The sequence below is a fragment of the Bombina bombina genome, chromosome 5, assembly GCF_027579735.1.
Source record: "Bombina bombina isolate aBomBom1 chromosome 5, aBomBom1.pri, whole genome shotgun sequence".
NCBI lineage: Eukaryota > Metazoa > Chordata > Amphibia > Anura > Bombinatoridae > Bombina > Bombina bombina.
In genome coordinates this window covers 622,400,178-622,421,488 of record NC_069503.1, presented here as the reverse complement: position 1 = coordinate 622,421,488, position 21,311 = coordinate 622,400,178, and the positions used below count along the sequence as shown (strand labels likewise).

The window sequence follows — 21,311 nt, the reverse complement described above, 5'->3', positions numbered from 1 at the left end:
ACATTTTGTAAATCTCATGAAACTCAATAATATTGTCTGGAAGCTCATTTCTACTGTATATTTATCTGTATTTTGGCCTCGGCATTACATATAAAATTCATGTTGCTCTTTTATGCAAAGCTTCATAAATGTAACTGTTTAAATATTTCAGTATAGAAAATATGTATTTCAGTGTAATGCATTACACTGCTTGTTCTCCATCAACTGATTGCAAAAACTTCAAACCAAATTTTGGGAAGCATATTGCTTGTAAGTGTGGTATGATTTACATTTGCAAGATGTATAGTTCAATACAATTGTTTTTTTATTTTTAAAGGAATGTGCATTTGGCAGTTTTGTGAGGTCACGAATGGGAATGATAGCGGCCCCAGCAGCATTCGGCTATTTTCAAAACCAAATTTCTTCTATTGAACGCGCATCACACTAACATCTGTACAAATAAAGATCTTAGTGTGCTGCACTTTCACAAGAAGAAATCTGCCTCCAAAAATAGCCGAATGCTGCTGGTGGCTGCCATTTTCCCCATTTGTGACCTTGCAAAACTGCCAAATGCACATCCATCTTTTTTTTTCTTTTGTCTAGCCTAAAAGGGTATATATAAAAGTTTTGCTTTCTTTGTTGCTAATTGTAGGGGGGGGGGGGGGAGCCACTTTCTATGCAATTTTTGTTAGTAGTGTGTCAAGTAATTCCTGCTTAAACGCTGCAAAGACATGTTTAAACTTCTACAATAAAAGTAAATTGAAAACTGCACAAAATTTAATGCATTACTGCTTCATATCTGGATGAATAATCCAGTTTTGTTTAGTCAAACATTTTTACCTGTACACCTTTTCTTAAAGTAGTTTAGCACCAATTGTGCTCAGTTAATTATAACGTATTTAACATTTTAACCAAATCAAAATGAATCTTTATTCTATAACTAAATATAGTTATGTATGCTTATAGTTATATGACCATGTGATGTTGAAATCATTATCTGTATTTTGATTTTCTTATTACCTGCCTGTTTTTCATTGTGGAGCATACTGATTCTGTCCCCTCTTCTGTTAATACTTGCAACTCAAAAGCTTGATCCTCTGAACACTTTCCTACTAGTATTTAGTGTATATTTTGCAAGCTGGTTGATATAATTCCCCCTGCTCAGCTTTGCAAATCATGTATGGATCATCTCATGAATTGTGGTCAGTCTAATGCTGCTCTTGCTTCTAAAGGTATCCCTCCCTTTGTTTGTACTAAACAGGGAAGTTCTTCAGATTTTGCTATAGGATTTAAAGGGACAGTCAACACCAGAATTTTTGTTGTTTAAAAAGATAGATAATCCCTTTATTACCCATTCCTCAGTTTTGCATAACCAGCACAGTTATAATAATGCAGGTTTTACCTCTGTAATAACCTTGTATCAAAGCCTCTGAAAATTGCCCCCTTATTTCAGTTCTTTTGACAGACTTGCATCTTAGCTGATCAATGCTCACACCTAGATAACTTCACGTGTGTGAGCTCAATGTTATCTATATGAAACACATGAACTAACACCCTCTAGTGGCAAAAAATTGCCAAAATGCATTCAGATTAGAGGCAGCCATCAAGGTCTAAGAAATTAGCTTATGAGCCTCCTAGGTTTAGCTTTCAACTAAGAATACCAAGAGAACAAAGCAAAATTGTTGATAAAAGTAAATTGGAAAGTTGTTTTTTTTTTTTTTTTTATTTATAAATTTTTATTATACAAAAAAGAAAAAAGACAAATACAAACAACACACACATAACACACAATTCTCCATGCATGGAGATTACAGCATAAAAGAAACAATATATAGAAAGGGACAAAAGCCAGGTAGCCATGACCCTTTCCCGAACAACTCAAAGAAAGGAAAAAAAAAAAAAAAAAAGGGTAGTAGTAATGAAGAATATTCCCTCTCTCCTCTCGCCCCCCCCGTATCCCCCCACCCCCACCCCTAATCTAATTTAATGTTAATAATTTGTTCTATATATTGTACGAAGTCGTTTCCCTGAAAGCCCACGAAAACTCTCCACCTTCTACAGAATTTCTCTCCTGAGGGCCTCTCCAATTTTGATTCATATGCTGCTTTGATTGATGAGTCTAATAGTGCTTTCCTCACTTTCCTGGATAGTGGGTGTCTTATAAGAAATCCAATATTTAAAGAGAAGTGTTCTAATAATTGTTAATGCTATTAGTATAAAATCAACATCTTTATCCCAAGCGGTGTGGGATCTTAAAAAAAGGATAGAGTCTCGTGTTAGCTGGATCTTTTTTTTTACTATATTAGAGAGAAAATATTCTACCTTCATCCAAAATTGATTCACCTTAGGGCATCCCCAGACTAAATGAATCAAGTCAGGGTCATGAAAGTGGCATTTAGAGCAGATATTAAACACAGTTTTGTTCCACTTGGCCACTCTCCGAGGAATTAAATAATCTCTGTGTATCACCCTAAATTGAATTTCCCTATAATAAGACGAAGAAAACAGCCTCTGTGCAGTTTTTACACTCTTTAAGAGTATTGTTTCAAGATCCGGAGAGTCAACCAGTGTTAACCACTGGGAAGTCAAATCTGCTAGAACCGATGTTTCTTCCAGGGATACCAAAAATTTATAGATAAAGGATAATAATCCCTTCCTAACCTTTACCAGATCAACCAGCGGATGTTGTTCCCACAACTGGGGATCCAAATTCACTAGTTTAAGGATATAGCCTTTTACTTGAATAAAATAGAATATATGTTTTCTTCTGTTATGTGTGATCAGTCCACGGGTCATCATTACTTCTGGGATATAACTCCTCCCCAACAGGAAATGCAAGAGGATTCACCCAGCAGAGCTGCATATAGCTCCTCCCCTCTACGTCAGTCCCAGTCATTCTCTTGCACCCAACGACTAGATAGGATGTGTGAGAGGACTATGGTGATTATACTTAGTTTTTATGACTTCAATCAAAAGTTTGTTATTTTACAATAGCACCGGAGCGTGTTATTACTTCTCTGGCAGACTTTGAGGAAGAATCTACCAGAGTTTTTTACTATGATTTTAACCGGAGTAGTTAAGATCATATTGCTGTTCTCGGCCATCTGAGGGAGGTAAAAGCTTCAGATCAGGGGACAGCGGGCAGATGAATCTGCATTGAGGTATGTAGCAGTTTTTATTTTCTGAATGGAATTGATGAGAAAATCCTGCTATACCGTTATAATGACATGTATGTATACACTTCAGTATTCTGGGAATGGTATTTCACCGGAACTACTCTGTTCAAGGTTACTAATCCTTTTAATAAGTATTTATCATGTTAAACGTTTTTGCTGGAATGTAGAATCGTTTACATTGCTGAGGTACTGAGTGAATAAATGTTTGGGCATTATTTTCCACTTGGCAGTTTGCTTTAAATTGTGACAGTTTCGTTTCTCTTCACTGCTGTGTGTGAGAGGGAGGGGCCGTTTTTGGCGCTCTTTGCTACGCATCAAAAATTTCCAGTCAGCTACTATTATATTTCCTGCATGATCCGGCTCATCTCTGACAGATCTCAGGGGTCTTCAAACTTCTTTGAAGGGAGGTACATTCTCTCAGCAGAGCTGTGAGAATTTTATATTGACTGTGAATAAAAACGTTACTCTGTAATTTTATGTCAATTTAGTTATTGTTATTTACTAATGGGAACAAACCTTTGCTAAAAGTTGTGTTATTTTAAGGTTGATGCTATAACTGTTTTTCAGTTCATTATCTCAACTGTCATTTAATCGTTTAAGTACCTCTTTGAGGCACAGTACGTTTTTGCTAAAAAAGATTATAACCAGGTTGCAAGTTATTGCTAGTGTGTTAAACATGTCTGACTCAGAGGAAGATATCTGTGTCATTTGTTCCAATGCCAAGGTGGAGCCCAATAGAAATTTATGTACTAACTGTATTGATGCTACTTTAAATAAAAGTCAATCTGTACAATGTGAACAAATTTCACCAAACTGCGAGGGGAGAGTTATGCCGACTAACTCACCTCACGCGGCAGTACCTGCATCTCCCGCCCGGGAGGTGAGTGATATTATGGCGCCTAGTACATCTGGGCGGCCATTACAGATAACATTACATGATATGGCTGCTGTTATGACTGAAGTTTTGTCTAAATTACCAGAACTAAGAGGCAAGCGTGATCACTCTGGGGTGAGAACAGAGTGCGCTGACAATACTAAGGCCATGTCTGATACTGCGTCACAGATTGCAGAGCATGAGGACGGAGAGCTTCATTCTGTGGGTGACGGTTCTGATCCAAACAGATTGGATTCAGATATTTCAAATTTTAAATTTAAATTGGAGAACCTCCGTGTATTACTAGGGGAGGTCTTAGCAGCTCTTAATGATTGTAACACCGTTGCAATACCAGAGAAACTGTGTAGGTTGGATAAATACTTTGCGGTACCGGCGAGTACTGACGTTTTTCCTATACCTAAGAGATTAACTGAAATTGTTACTAAGGAGTGGGATAGACCCGGTGTGCCGTTCTCACCCCCTCCAATATTTAGAAAGATGTTTCCAATAGACGCCACCACTCGGGACTTATGGCAAACGGTCCCTAAGGTGGAGGGAGCAGTTTCTACTTTAGCTAAGCGTACCACTATCCCGGTGGAGGATAGCTGTGCTTTTTCAGATCCAATGGATAAAAAATTAGAGGGTTACCTTAAGAAAATGTTTGTTCAACAAGGTTTTATATTGCAACCCCTTGCATGTATCGCGCCGATTACGGCTGCGGCAGCATTTTGGATTGAGTCTCTGGAAGAGAACCTTAGTTCATCTACGCTAGACGACATTATGGACAGGCTTAGAGTCCTTAAACTAGCTAATTCATTCATTTCGGAGGCCGTAGTACATTTAACCAAACTTACGGCTAAGAACTCAGGATTCGCCATACAGGCACGTAGGGCACTGTGGCTAAAATCCTGGTCAGCTGATGTTACTTCTAAGTCCAAATTACTTAATATACCTTTCAAGGGGCAGTCTTTATTTGGGCCCGGTTTGAAAGAAATTATCGCTGACATTACAGGAGGTAAGGGCCACGCCCTACCTCAAGACAAAGCCAAAGCTAAGGCTAGACAGTCTAATTTTCGTCCCTTTCGGAATTTCAAAACAGGAGCAGCATCAACCTCCACTGCACCAAAACAGGAAGGAGCTGTTGCTCGTTACAGGCAAGGCTGGAAGCCTAACCAGTCCTGGAACAAGGGCAAACAGGCCAGGAAACCTGCTGCTGCCCCAAAGACAGCATGAACCGAGAGCCCCCGATCCGGGACCGGATCTAGTGGGGGGCAGACTTTCTCTCTTCGCCCAGGCCTGGGCAAGAGATGTTCAGGATCCCTGGGCGCTAGAGATCATATCTCAGGGATACCTTCTAGACTTCAAATTATCTCCCCCAAGAGGGAGATTTCATCTGTCAAGGTTATCAACAAACCAGATAAAGAAAGAAGCGTTTCTACGCTGTGTACAAGATCTGTTATTAATGGGAGTGATCCATCCGGTTCCGCGGTCGGAACAAGGACAAGGGTTCTACTCAAACCTGTTTGTGGTTCCCAAAAAAGAGGGAACTTTCAGGCCAATCTTAGATTTAAAGATTCTAAACAAATTCCTAAGAGTTCCATCGTTCAAAATGGAAACTATTCGGACAATCTTGCCCATGATCCAAAAGGGTCAGTACATGACCACAGTGGATTTAAAAGATGCTTACCTTCACATACCGATCCACAAAGATCATCACCGGTATCTACGGTTTGCCTTCCTAGACAGGCACTACCAGTTTGTAGCTCTTCCATTCGGATTGGCTACGGCCCCAAGAATCTTCACAAAGATTCTAGGTGCCCTTCTGGCGGTACTAAGACCACGAGGGATTTCGGTAGCTCCGTACCTAGACGACATTCTAATACAAGCTTCAAGCTTTCAAACTGCCAAGTCTCATACAGAGTTAGTTCTGGCATTTCTAAGGTCGCATGGATGGAAAGTGAACGAAAAGAAGAGTTCTCTTTTTCCTCTCACAAGAGTTCCATTCTTGGGGACTCTTATAGATTCTGTAGAAATGAAGATTTACCTGACAGAAGACAGGTTAACAAAGCTTCAAAATGCATGCCGTGTCCTTCATTCCATTCAACACCCGTCAGTAGCTCAATGCATGGAGGTGATCGGCTTAATGGTAGCGGCAATGGACATAGTACCTTTTGCACGCCTACACCTCAGACCGCTACAATTATGCATGCTAAGTCAGTGGAATGGGGATTACTCAGATTTGTCCCCTACTCTGAATCTGAATCAAGAGACCAGAAATTCTCTTCTATGGTGGCTTCATCGGCCACACCTGTCCAGGGGGATGCCATTCAGCAGCCCAGACTGGACAATTGTAACTACAGACGCCAGCCTACTAGGTTGGGGCGCTGTCTGGAATTCTCTGAAGGCTCAGGGATTATGGAATCAGGAGGAGAGTCTCCTTCCAATAAACATTCTGGAATTGAGAGCAGTTCTCAATGCCCTTCTGGCTTGGCCCCAATTAACAACTCGGGGGTTCATCAGGTTTCAGTCGGACAATATCACGACTGTAGCTTACATCAACCATCAGGGGGGGACAAGAAGCTCCCTAGCAATGATGGAAGTATCAAAGATAATTCGCTGGGCAGAGTCTCACTCTTGCCACCTGTCAGCAATCCACATCCCGGGAGTGGAGAACTGGGAGGCGGATTTCTTGAGTCGCCAGACTTTTCATCCGGGGGAGTGGGAACTTCATCCGGAGGTCTTTGCCCAAATACTTCGACGTTGGGGCAGACCAGAGATAGATCTCATGGCGTCTCGCCAGAACGCCAAACTTCCTCACTACGGGTCCAGATCCAGGGATCCGGCAGCGGTTCTGATAGATGCTTTGACAGCACCTTGGAACTTCGGGATGGCTTATGTGTTTCCACCCTTCCCGCTGCTTCCTCGATTGATTGCCAAAATCAAACAGGAGAGGGCATCAGTGACCCTAATAGCACCTGCATGGCCACGCAGGACTTCTTATGCAGATCTAGTGGGCATGTCATCCTGTCCGCCCTGGTCTCTACCTCTAAGACAGGACCTTCTGATACAGGGTCCGTTCAAACATCAAAATCTAACTTCTCTGAAGCTGACTGCTTGGAAATTGAACGCTTGATTTTATCAAAACGTGGTTTTTCTGAGTCGGTTATTGATACCCTGATACAGGCTAGGAAGCCTGTTACCAGAAAGATTTACCATAAAATATGGCGTAAATACCTATACTGGTGCGAATCCAAACGTTACTCCTGGAGTAAGGTTAGGATCCCTAGGATATTGTCCTTTCTACAAGAAGGCTTAGAAAAGGGTTTATCGACTAGTTCATTAAAGGGACAGATTTCAGCTCTGTCCATCTTGTTACACAGACGTCTGTCAGAAAATCCGGACGTCCAGGCCTTTTGTCAGGCTTTAGCTAGGATCAAGCCTGTGTTTAAAGCTGTTGCTCCACCATGGAGTTTAAACTTAGTTCTTAACGTTTTACAGGGTGTTCCGTTTGAACCCCTTCATTCCATTGATATAAAATTGTTATCTTGGAAAGTTCTGTTTTTAATGGCTATTTCCTCGGCTCGAAGAGTCTCTGAGTTATCAGCATTACATTGTGATTCTCCTTATCTGATTTTTCACTCAGACAAGGTAGTTCTGCGTACTAAACCTGGGTTCTTACCTAAGGTAGTCACTAACGGGAATATCAATCAAGAGATTGTTGTTCCATCCTTGTGTCCAAATCCTTCTTCAAAGAAGGAACGTCTTCTACACAATCTGGATGTAGTTCGTGCCCTCAAGTTCTACTTGCAGGCAACTAAAGATTTTCGTCAAACTTCTTCCCTGTTTGTCGTTTATTCTGGACAGAGGAGAGGTCAAAAAGCTTCTGCTACCTCTCTCTCTTTTTGGCTTCGTAGCATAATACGTTTAGCCTATGAGACTGCTGGACAGCAGCCTCCTGAAAGAATTACAGCTCACTCCACTAGAGCTGTGGCTTCCACTTGGGCCTTTAAGAATGAGGCCTCTGTTGAACAGATTTGCAAGGCTGCAACTTGGTCTTCGCTTCATACTTTTTCCAAATTCTACAAATTTGACACTTTTGCTTCTTCGGAGGCTATTTTTGGGAGAAAGGTTCTTCAGGCAGTGGTTCCTTCTGTATAATGAGCCTGCCTATCCCTCCCGTCATCCGTGTACTTTTGCTTTGGTATTGGTATCCCAGAAGTAATGATGACCCGTGGACTGATCACACATAACAGAAGAAAACATAATTTATGCTTACCTGATAAATTCCTTTCTTCTGTTGTGTGATCAGTCCACGGCCCGCCCTGTTTTTAAGGCAGGTAAATATTTTTTAAATTATACTCCAGTCACCACTTCACCCTTGGTTACTCCTTTCTCGTTGATTCTTGGTCGAATGACTGGGACTGACGTAGAGGGGAGGAGCTATATGCAGCTCTGCTGGGTGAATCCTCTTGCATTTCCTGTTGGGGAGGAGTTATATCCCAGAAGTAATGATGACCCGTGGACTGATCACACAACAGAAGAAAGGAATTTATCAGGTAAGCATAAATTATGTTTTTTCTGAACTTCCGGAAAAATCTCTTGAAATCTATCAAATGTGAAAACTTTATTTGACTCAGAGTCATAGAAGTCTTTCACTATAAGTGGTCTCCCTTGTGACCATTTTTCAAAAATGTCCACCATATTGCCTAAAGGAAAGTGTGTATTGCCAGTTATCGGCAACCATTTTGAGATGTTCTGCCTCATTCCAATCGATTTAGTTAACCTTCTCCAGACTATTATTATATCTCTATACAAAGGGTGTTCCATTAATCTCTTTCCTAGTTCTTTATTTGAAGCAAATAGGATATAATTTAAGGAGAGCGGGGTACAAACTTGATTCTCGAGAATCTCATCCGAGTATACAAAGGATCTTGTTAGCCAATCTATAGGGAATCTTAAGATGGCAGCCTGATTATATCTCTCTAGATCGGGTAAAGCGAGCCCACCTTTAAAATAGGGTTGATATAACTTGGCTAGTTTCAATCTTGGCTTTCTCCCGCTCCAAAGAAATGCTCTCAGAGCTTGATTAAAGAGACGTAGATCAGTCTTATTAATTAAGAGAGGAAATATCCTCAAAGTATACAGAATCTTAGGGTCAATAAACATCTTATAGAGAGCTATCTTACCTGTAAGTGAAACCGGGAGTGAGGCCCATGATTTTAATTTTTCTCTGCTATCCCTCAGTATGGATACAAAATTATCTTTATACCAATCTGCTGTATTAGCAGAGATCTTCAACCCCAGATAATCCAGCGAGTTCGTTTCTATAAACTGAAAGGGTTGTGCTTCCCCTGAATCGTGCTTCAGCCACAAGATTTTGGACTTCAAAAGGTTTGTTTTATACCCGAGGCTCTACCATATTGTTCAAGCAGATTAATAATAGCACTAATCTGTTTTCTTGGCTCAGCAACAAATAGCAGAAGGTCATCTGCGAATAGAGCAGTTTTAAATTTTACCTGGTCTATATTTATTCCGATCAACATATTCCTTAATTTGATAGCCAGAGGTTCTATTATAAGATCAAACAATAACGGAGACATCGGGCATCCCTGACGGGTGCCTCTAGTTAGCATAAATGAGTTAGACATAGAGTTGTTAATCAACAAAGAGGCCTTAATATCTGAATATACTTTAACAATAAAATCCCTAAAGAGGCCCCTAAATCCAAATCTTTCCAGGACCTGGATCAAGAAGAGCCATTCCACCCTGTCGAAGGCCTTCTCTGCATCCAAGGATAGCAGGAAGGCCTCCGGCAGGGCAGTACAGTCTCCCCCAAACCGGTTGATAACCTGAAGAATTTTCCTTACATTAAATTCAGACGCTCTACCCATAACGAAGCCTGCCTGGTCCTGATGCACTATCGCTGGTAACAAAGATTTCAGTCTTTCCGCCAGAAGTTTCATCAGTATCTTGTAATCAAGGCCGAGAAGTGAAATGGGCCTATATGAAGTCATATCCGAAGGATCTTTATTGATGTTTGGAATTAAGATTATATTGGCCCTCTTAAAGTTCTCCGAAATTTGTTTATCTGTTCCATAATATGTATTATATAGATCGGTCAGTACCGGGCCTATCTCTGTTCGCAGGATTTGGTAAAATTCGACCGGTAAACAGTCTGGGCCAGGAGCTTTTCCTCTAGCCATTGAATTGATGGTTTTTTGTATTTCCCTCTCTGTTATTGGTCAATTCAGACCCTCACTATCCTCTTCTGTAATTTTTGGGAAATTGATATCTTCCAAAAAAAATTTAATGTCCTCTGGGTCAGGACATTGTGAAGTATATAAGTTAGTGTAAAACCTCTGAAATAATTGCAGTATTCGGCCTTGATCTGTATATACTTGATCCTTCTCTCTAATTGCTGCTATTGATTTCCTCCTAGACTGTCTTTTAAACAGAGAGGCCATATATTTGCCAACTTTATTTCCATATTTAGCAAATCTAGCACTACTCTTATATGAGAGTATCTGTGCCTCTCCCAGAAGGAACGTCTCTCTTTCTTTTTTTGCCTGGAAGTATTTATCTGTATTCAATTTACAGGGTCTTTCCCTAAACAAGATATATGCCTCCCTCACTTTATCTGAGAGGTCTAAATCTTTCCTCATGTTCTCTTTCTTTACCTTTGCCACATAGTTAGAGATTTCCGCTTTTAGATAGGCTTTAGCAGCTTCCCAGAAAAGCTGGACATCCCCTCTGCAGTGGCTGTTAAACAAGCTATAGTCTTCCCAGGCTTTAATTAAAAAGTCTTTAAAGCTGGTGGAATCTCGCAGATAAGCTGGAAAGAAGAAAGAATTGAATGAGAACTTCTTTTTTCCCGCGATAGATAAAGTAACCGGAGCATGGTCTGATAGACTAAAATCTCCAATGCTACATTTCTCAACTTTAGAGATTAATGCATCTGAGATCAAAAAAAGATCTAACCTTGATAACGTATTGTGAGTTTTAGAACAACACGTGTATTCAAGACTATTTGGATTCAATAGTCTCCATATATCAACTAATTTTAGTGAGTTATGGAGTAGATTTAATATTTTCTTCTCGTAGTTCAATTGAGCAGATTTGAATTTAATCTCCCCACTTCGAGCCCCCACTTTCCTTCTATCCAAGTATGAGTTTGGTGTGACATTAAAGTCCCCTACCAGTATAATCTTAGCTTTAGGGAATCTGAACATCTTCACTAATAAATTCCAAAATTTCTCATTAGAGACATTAGGACCATAAATATTAACCAACAGGTATTCTTCCCCCTCAGTAGAAAACCTAATGATCAAATATCTTCCCTCACTATCTTGAGAGATATTAAGAATTTTATATTCCAACCTTGTGTGGAAAAGAACCATCACTCCTCTAGACGCTTTCGTATATGATGAAAAGAAAGATTCTCCCAACCAGCGAGCTTTGATCTTTCTATGCTCTTTATCTGATAGGTGAGTTTCCTGTAGACATGCTATATCGAAATCTTTTTTCCCTAGTAGGTTCAAGGTTGCTTTCCTCTTTATAGGGGAGTGTATCCCCCCTATGTTCCAAGTCAGTATTTTAACCATCTAACTTATAAGAGGGAATCAAATTGGAAAGTTGTTTAAAATGACATGCCCTATTTAAATCATGAAAGTTTTTTTTTTTACTTGACTGTCCCTTTAAAGATTTTTAGACTTGAGTCAGTCTTTGATCGAGAAACTGAGTCTTTTTGTTTAAACTTGAACTTGTAGTATTATGTATTTAGGAGTTAAGAATTCTTAAGTTACTGAGGATAAGTCTGTTAAGCAGCTGGATTTAATTTTTAAACCCTCTGTTATATTTTCAGAGGTATTTCCAGTTTCTAAATCTATCTCTGAGATAATTTCTAAAGAGTGTTCCATGCCTGCTATCCCTTTTAAACCGGCTCACAGATTTAAATGGATGTTTCCTTTGCCTACTTCTAATTTAGAGTTTTGGGAAACAAGTCCTAAAGTGAATGGGGCCACTTCTACTTTAGCTAAATGTACTACCATTCCTCTTGAGGATAATACCTCTTTTAAAGACCCTATGGGTAGGAAATTAGAGTCTTTTTATAGTTTTTTCAGAAAGTAAGTTTTCAAGTCTGCATGAACATGTGGCCCACTCGATCCAGATTTTCAGGTAGGAGGCAGATTATACATTTTTCAGGGGGCTTGGTTTTGTTCTGTTCAAGATTGATGGTTTCTGAACATTATTTCCCAAGGATACATAACACGTTTAAGATCAAGACCTCCCAGGGGAAGGTTTCTTCTGCTTCATGTTCTAAAGAATCCTGTTAAGACGTGAGCCTTGTTTTCCATTGTTTTTAGATCTGAAATCTATTAGAGTAATAGTTCCAGTTCCAGAATTGGAACAGTTTTAGGGTTTTCATTCCAACCTCTTTGTTCCCAAGGAAGAAAGAACTTTTAGACCTGTTCTAGGGTTGAAAACTTTAAACAAGTTTCTCAGGGTTCCTTCTTGCAAGATGGAGACTATTCAGACTACTCTTCCTCATGTTTAAAGAGGATGGATCATGTCCTCTATAAATCTGAAGGATGCTTATTTTCATAACCCTATTTACAGGGATCATCATCAATTTCTAAGGTTTTCATTCCTGGACAAGCATTTTCAGTTTGTTGCTCTACTGTTTGCTCTGGCTACCGCTTCCAGAATTTTTACGAAGGTTCTGGGCTCTCTATTTTTGGTAATAAGGGCTCAAAGTGTTTTGGTGGTTCCTTACCTGGACGATATCTTGATACAGTCTCCATCTTTACATTTAGCAGTATATTATACCTACAGAATTTTGTTGTTTCTTCAAGAACATGGTTGGAAAGTAAATTTTCTCTGTCCCCTCAGTCCAGGATTACTTTTCTGGTTATGATAAGCGATTCAGTCTCCATGAGACTTTCCTTGACAGAACAAGTAAGGCTGAAGTTACTTTCAGCTTGTGTAAATCTTGGGTCAACCTCTTCTCCTTCTGTGGTTTTTTGTATGGAAGTTTTAGATCTGATGATAGCAGCCTCAGTTGCTATTCCTTTTGCTTAGTTTCACATGAGACCTCTTCGACTTTGCATGCTTTGTTAGTGATGCAAGTATTACACTTATTTGGCTTAAAAATATTATTTTGGATGCTAAAACAAGACAATCCTTTCTTGGTGGATTACTAATCGATCCATTGTCATCCATATTGGACTGTGATCTCGACAGATGCAAGTCTCTCGGGTTGAGGTGCAGTCTGAGTCTGAGAGTACAGGGAGTTTCAAAGTTGCCTATAAATGTTCTGGAACTCTGTGCAATTTTAAGTGTCATTCAGTGTTGGCCTCTCTTGAAAAAAGACTTATCTGCATTTCCAGTCAGACAATGTTACAGAAGTGGCTTACATCAATCACCGGGGTGAGCTCCCAGTTTCCTGCTGATGAGGTAGGTTTCTCAAATTCTGACTTGGGCAGAGATTCCTGTATAATAATTTCTGCAGTACGCATTCCAGCATTTGGGAAGCAGACTTTCTTAGTCTTCAATCTCTTCACCCAGGAGAATGGTCTATTCATCTAGAAGTTTTCAGTCAGCTTTTATACCTGTGGACTTTTCTGGAGGTGGATCTGATGGCTTCTCATTTAAACTAAAGGCTCTGCAGGTATTTTGCAAGGTCCAGGGATCCTCATATGCACAGTTTGTGGATGCACTAGTATCTCCTTGGTTGTTTTGTCTGGCTTACATTTTCCCCCTCTTGTTCAGTTACCAAGGGCAATAGCCATGAGGTATCATCAGTAATACTGATTGTTCCAGCTTGGTCTCACAGGATTTGGTTTGCAGATCTGGTGCAGATGTCAAGTTGTCCTTCTTGGCCTCTTGCTTTGCATCACTATCTTCTCTCTCAAGGTCCATTCTTTCATCAGGATCTAAAATCTCTAAACTTGGAGATTAAACTCTTCGTTTTAAGACGGAGAGGTTTTTCTGATTCTGTCATTGATACTTTGGTTCGGGCCCGTAAACCTGTGACAAGAAAGATTTATCCTCGTGTGTGGTATATGGGTTCAGTTGGCACTCTTTGAGAATACCTATAATTCCTCAATTTCTTCAAGATGGTTTGGATAAGGGTTTATTCACTAGTTCCTTAAAGGACCAGATGTCTGCTCTTTCTGTTTCACAATTTCCATAATTTTGTCCAGGCTTAAGTCAGGAGTAAGCCTGTGATTAAACCAATTTCTCTTCGATGGAATCTTAATTTGGTTTTAAGAGTTTTGCAAGTTCGTCCATTTGAAACTATTCATGATTTAGGTATTCAGCTTTTGTCTTGGAAGGTTTTGTTTCTTTTAGCTATTTCTTCTACTAGAAGAGCTTCTGAATTGTTTGCTCTTTGTTGTGAACCTTCGTATCTTGTTTTTTATCTAAATATGGCTTGAAAACTAAGTTTGACTTTTTTGCCTAATGGGGATTCTTCGGATAACATCAATTGGGAGATTGTTATTCCCTCTTTGTGTCCTAAATTAAAGAATTCTAAGGAGAGGCTTCTCAATAATTTGTATGTGATCAGAGCTTTGATGTACTATTTACAGGCTACTAAGGATTTTAGGCAATCTTCTTGCTTGTTTTTTCATTTTTATAGTGCCAGAAAGGGTCAGAAGGCTACTGCCATTTCATTAGCCTTGGTTGAAGCGTTTGATTCATAAAGTTTACTTGAAGGCGGATCAGTCTCCTCCCAAATGGATTTCTGCCCATTCTACCAGATCTGTTGCTACTTCTTGGTCCTTTAAGAATGAGGCTTCTGTTGATCAAATTTGCAAGGCAGTGACATGGTCTTCCTTACATACTTTTTCTAAATTTTATTATTTTGATGTTTTTGCTTCTTATGAAGCAGCTTTTGGTAGGAAAGTCCTTTGGGCAGCTGTTTTTGTGCAATAAATATTTTGTATTTGGATTTTGTCTGCGTAAAAATTTTTTTAAAAAAAATTATACATGTAAATGGAATAGTATGTCTGGTCCCACCCAGATTACTTTCGGACTTCAAATCTTAGGTATTAGTTCCCAGGAGTAATGGATCATGGACAATCACCCGCCCAATTATTTCTATTGTGATTGGGTTGGTTTTTTTTTTGGGGGGGGGGGGTTGGCGGCAGTTTGTGTATCTTCATTTGTTCCATGCTTGTTTCTTTTCCTACCATTTTTTTTCTGGCTTGGCCATACTTCAGACTGGTTTCCAGTAAAGTGGGAGGGATTTTAAGGGCTCTTGGAGTTTTGGGGTCTTTGCCTTGTCCTAGTGGCCAGGACAATATATATATGTATAATGTGTGTATATTTTATATATATATATATATATATATGTGTGTGTATATATATATATATATATATATATATATATATATATAAATGTTTTGCCTAAAATAATGTAAAGTACATTTTAACTGAAACAAATACAGCAATATCTTTGGTATATTACATACTAGTGTTCTGTTGATGGATAGAGACCCATTAATGCTAATCTGAAAATAGAATATTTTGTTATTAGTAAGGGCAAATAAAAAATGAATGGAATGTCCATTTAAGAATGATTCAACCATATTACTTATGGTATGCTGTTAAAGATGCATTTGCCAACAGTTTAAATCATCCCATTAATATCACAGCTCAGAGAAAACAAAGTTTCAGGGGCATAAGTCAGATTTTAAAAATACCATTGCCTTCTGGGAACGCTTTCCACAAGATATTGGAGTGTGTCTGTTAGAATTAGTGCCCATTCAATCCAAAGAGCATGTGTGAGGTCAGGCACTGATATTGTACAATGTCTCCCAATTGTTGTTCCAACTCATCCCAAAGGTGTTAATTGGGTTTGATTTTATTGTTATGTGCTGGCCACTTGAGTTTCTTCACACTAAAATTGTCAAACTATATCTTCATTAACCTTGTGCATAGAAGCACAGTCATGCTGGAACTGGAAAGCAGTTGTCTAAAATGTCTTTGTATCCAGTAGTATTAAGATGACCCTTCACTGAAGCTATGGGAAATAGTCCAAACCCTTTCAGGGGCAGTTTGTAACTCCTTTGTTAGTGATGCAATAGATAGGTGTTTTACATGCTTCAGCAATCAACAGCCCTGCTCTTTGTGATTGCATAGTCTACCACTTTGTGGCTGGGTTGTTGTTGCTCTTGGATGCATCCACGTCACAATAATAGCACTTGCCATAATCTAGCAACAGAAATTTCACAAACTGGCTTGTGGCAAAGATGACATCTTATGACAGTGCGTCATTTAATGTAACTAAACTTTTTGGAGCATGCCATTGTACTGACAATGCTTGGCTATGTAGATTTCATGGCTATGTGCTGTATTTTTTGTATCTGTTAGCAATGGGTGTGGCTGAAACACCTGAACTCAACAATTAGTAGGAGTATCAACTTTTGGTCATATAGTGTGTGTAAGTTTGTAAGTAAATATTTTTGTTTCCTCATCTCCCTTTTTTAACCTATGGCGCTTAAGCAATTCATAATGTTTTACCTTATTTATTTGTATACCTTAACAGAACATTATACACACACAAAAATATTGACTATTTAAATAAAGCATTCAAAGAAGATAAAGTTTGTAATTGACATGTATTGGCAATTTTGCTGCTAAGTCTTCTAAAAATGATGATAAACCATGCAGTGCTTTCACTGCATATAAATACATACGTCATACACACTAACTTAGGCTAACCCTGCCGACAGCAAAGTGGAGTGTACTGCATAAATCATAGTGGTCCAGAAAACTGCCAGCCAGTAAACAACAAACTGCTCCCAGATAAGATACATAAGGATTAACCTAAGTGAGCTGAACATTTCACACAAAACTCTGTAAAATATGATCCTGAGATTGTTTTACAGAGCTGTGTGTGAAATGTTTAGCTCAGTGACTGCAGAATGCTGTAGCAACGGTGAGGACAGAGGGGGAGCAGGGCCGCCATCAGGGGGTGACAGGGGTGACTTCTGTCAGGGGCCGGTGGAATTAGAGGGCCCCAAGCAGTCAACAACTATCAACCTTATTACCTCCATATTTCATAAAGTAACAGCTTCCTTTACACTTTGTGCACGGCATGATAGGTAATTGTAGTTCCTATGCCGTGCGCAACTTTAAGCAGGAAGGCAGAAGCGCCCCAGAAGCTCCTGCTTCTCTGCAGTGCAGTGTGTGTCCTGTGTTGGCAGGGCTGGGAACAGGGCTGTTTTTAGCAGTGGGCAAATTGGGCAACTACCTGGGGTGCCGTTGCCTCATGTTAAAATTGTTAGCACTCTTCCTTGGTTCCCTCTGCATGGGGTTACATTTGAGAATTGTCTGCTCAGTATCTGATGTCAGAGAAAAGTTCTCTCTGCCGATGCTGCAGATGTCTCCGGCTCTGTCTGTGCTGTGGAGGAGGGGCATCTTGTAAAGCTGCAGAGAGATATCAAAGAGGGAAAAAGAAAGGAAGTCCAGAAGCTGTGAGTGATCCTTAGCTAACATGTAAAATTAGTATTATCACATGTAAATATTGCCTAAATGACATAATGTTGTTTACCCTTGGTTTTATCCCTTCTCCAAGCTGTCCCATTTTACAGATGCTAATATTCCAAAATCTAAACTATTCCAAAATTTAAACCTTTTCTGGCCCCAAGCAGTTTGGATAAAAGGTTCTCTTCCTGTATAGATATATATATGTTACCAAAAAATAATCATAAGATATATATATATATATATATATATATATATATAAATATTTTTTTAAGAATAAATAGAACATATTCTTCTATGTGAAGAACTTTGGAATATGAAATTTTCATAATTCATGTCAGGTTTAGCACACTGTGACTTTAATAAACGAGATTGGGTTAGCACGCAAATATGGATGTTTTCTCTTGTTAAGTGTATCCAGTCCACGGATCATCCATTACTTGTGGGATATTCTCCTTCCCAACAGGAAGTTGCAAGAGGATCACCCACAGTTGAGCTGCTATATAGCTCCTCCCCTCACTGTCATATCCAGTCATTCTCTTTCAACTCTCAACTAAGATGGAGGTCGTAAGAGGACTGTGGTGTTTTATACTTAGTTTATTTCTTCAATCAAAAGTTTGTTATTTTTAAATGGTACCGGAGTGTACTGTTTATCTCAGGCAGTATTTAGAAGAAGAATCTGCCTGCGTTTTCTATGATCTTAGCAGAAGTAACTAAGATCCTTTGCTGTTCTCACATATTCTGAGGAGTAAGGTAACTTCAGAGGGGGAATAGTGGGCAGGTTTTCCTGCAATAAGGTATGTGCAGTTAAAATATTTTTCTAGGGATGGAATTTGCTAGAAAATGCTGCTGATACCGAAGTAATGTAAGTAAAGCCTTAAATGCAGTGATAGCGACTGGTATCAGGCTTATTAATAGAGATACATACTCTTATAAAAGTGTATTTTAAAACGTTTGCTGGCATGTTTAATCGTTTTTTACACAAACTTATTGGGGCCTAGTTTTTTTCCACATGGCTGGCTTGAATTTTGCCTAGAAACAGTTCCCTGAGGCTTCCCACTGTTGTAATATGAGTAGGAGGGGCCTATTTTAGCGCTTTTTTGCGCAGCAAAAATTACAGACAGACTTCCAGCTTCTTCCTGCATGATCCAGGACTTCTCTGAAGGGCTCAAAAGGCTTCAAAAGTCGTATTGAGGGAGGTAAAAAGCCACAGTAAAGCTGTGGCAGTTGTTGTGACTGTTTAAAAAACGTTTTTGTCATTTGTTGTTCCGTTTTTGGTATTAAGGGGTTAATCATCCATTTGCAAGTGGGTGCAATGCTCTGCTAACTAGTTACATACACTGTAAAAATTTCGTTAGTGTAACTGCATTTTTTCACTGTTATTTCACAATTTGGGAAAATTTGTGTTTCTTAAAGGCACAGTAACGTTTTTTTATATTGCTTGTAAACTTGTTTTAAGTGTTTTCCAAGCTTGCTTGTCTCATTGCTAGTCTGTTTAAACATGTCTGACACAGAGGAACCTACTTGTTCATTATGTTTGAAAGCCATGGTGGAGCCCATAGGAGAATGTGTACTAAATGTATTGATTTCACCTTAAACAGTAAAGATCAGTCTTTATCTATAAAAGAATTATCACCAGAGGGTTCTGTCGAGGGGGAAGTTATGCCGACTAACTCTCCCCACGTGTCAGACCCTTCGCCTCCCGCTCAGGGGACGCACGCTAATATGGCGCCAATTACATCAGGGACGCCCATAGCGATTACCTTGCAGGACATGGCTGCAATCATGAATAATACCCTGTCAGAGGTATTATCTAGATTGCCTGAATTAAGAGGCAAGCACGATAGCTCTGGGGTTAGGAGAGATACAGAGCGCGCAAATGCTGTTAGAGCCATGTCTGCTACTGCGTCACAGTATGCACAACATGAGGACGGAGAGCTTCAGTCTGTGGGTGACATCTCTGACTCAGGGAAACCTGATTCAGAGATTTCTAATTTTAAATTTAAGCTTGAGAACCTCCGTGTATTGCTTGGGGAGGTTTTAGCTGCTCTGAATGACTGTAACACAGTTGCCATTCCAGAGAAATTGTGTAGGTAGGATAGATACTATGCGGTGCCGGTTTGTACTGACGTTTTTCCTATACCTAAAAGGCTTACAGAAATTATTAGCAAGGAGTGGGATAGACCCGGTGTGCCTTTTTCCCCACCTCCTATATTTAGAAAAATGTTTCCAATAGACGCCACTACACGGGACTTATGGCAGACGGTCCCTAAGGTGGAGGGAGCAGTTTCTACTTTAGCAAAGCGTATCACTATCCCGGTTGAGGACAGTTGTGCTTTTTCAGATCCAATGGATAAAAAATTGGAGGGTTACCTTAAGAAAATGTTTATTCAACAAGGTTTTATTTTGCAGCCCCTTGCATGCATTGCGCCTGTCACGGCTGCGGCGGCTTTCTGGTTTGAGGCCCTGGAAGAGGCCATCCAGACAGCTCCATTGAATGAAATTATTGACAAGCTTAGAACGCTTAAGCTAGCTAACTCATTTGTTTCTGATGCCATTGTTCATTTGACTAAACTAACGGCTAAGAATTCTGGATTCGCCATCCAGGCGCGTAATGCACTATGGCTTAAATCCTGGTCAGCTGACGTGACTTCAAAGTCTAAATTACTCAACATTCCTTTCAAGGGGCAGACCCTATTCGGGCCTGGCTTGAAGGAAATTATTGCTGACATTACTGGAGGCAAGGGTCATACCCTTCCTCAGGACAGGGCCAAATCAAAGGCCAAACAGTCTAATTTTCGTGCCTTTCGAAATTTCAAGGCAGGAGCAGCATCAACTTCCTCCGCTTCAAAACAAGAGGGAACTGTTGCTCATTCCAGACATGCCTGTAAACCTAACCAGTCCTGGAACAAGGGCAAGCAGGCCAGAAAGCCTGCTGCTGCCCCCAAGACAGCATGAAGGAACGGCCCCCTATCCGGAAATGGATCTAGTGGGGGGCAGACTTTCTCTCTTCGCCCAGGGGTGGGCAAGAGATGTTCAGGATCCCTGGGCGTTGGAGATCATATCTCAGGGATATCTTCTGGACTTCAAAGCTGCTCCTCCACAAGGGAGATTTCATCTTTCAAGGTTATCAGCAAACCAGATAAAGAAAGAGGCATTCCTAAGCTGTGTGCAAGACCTCCTAGTAATGGGAGTGATCCATCCAGTTCCGCGGACGGAACAAGGACAGGGATTTTATTCAAATCAGTTTGTGGTTCCCAAGAAAGAGGGAACCTTCAGACCAATCTTGGATCTAAAGATCTTAAACAAATTCCTCAGAGTTCCATCATTCAAAATGGAAACTATTCGGACCATCCTACCCATGATCCAAGAGGGTCAGTACATGACCACAGTGGACTTAAAGGATGCCTACCTTCACATACCGATTCACAAAGATCATCATCGGTTCCCAAGGTTTGCCTTTCTAGACAGGCATTACCAATTTGTAGCTCTTCCCTTCGGGTTGGCCACTGCCCCGAGAATTTTTACAAAGGTTCTGGGCTCACTTCTGGCGGTTCTAAGACCGCGAGGCATAGCGGTGGCTCCGTATCTAGACGACATCCTGATACAGGCGTCAAGCTTTCAAATTGCCAAGTCTCATACAGAGATAGTTCTGGCATTTCTGAGGTTGCATGGGTGGAAAGTGAACGTGGAAAAGAGTTCTCTATCACCACTCACAAGAGTCTCCTTCCTAGGGACTCTTATAGATTCTGTAGAGATGAAAATTTACCTGACGGAGTCCAGGTTATCAA

The 21,311-nt window shown here is 40.0% G+C and overlaps 1 protein-coding gene across 1 annotated transcript in view; it reads left to right on the top strand.

Moving 5' to 3' along the window:
* The window catches only part of ELP2 (elongator acetyltransferase complex subunit 2), a gene marked incomplete in the record, with an annotated part of 749,242 nt that overhangs the window by 702,819 nt on the left and 25,112 nt on the right, over positions 1-21,311 (top strand).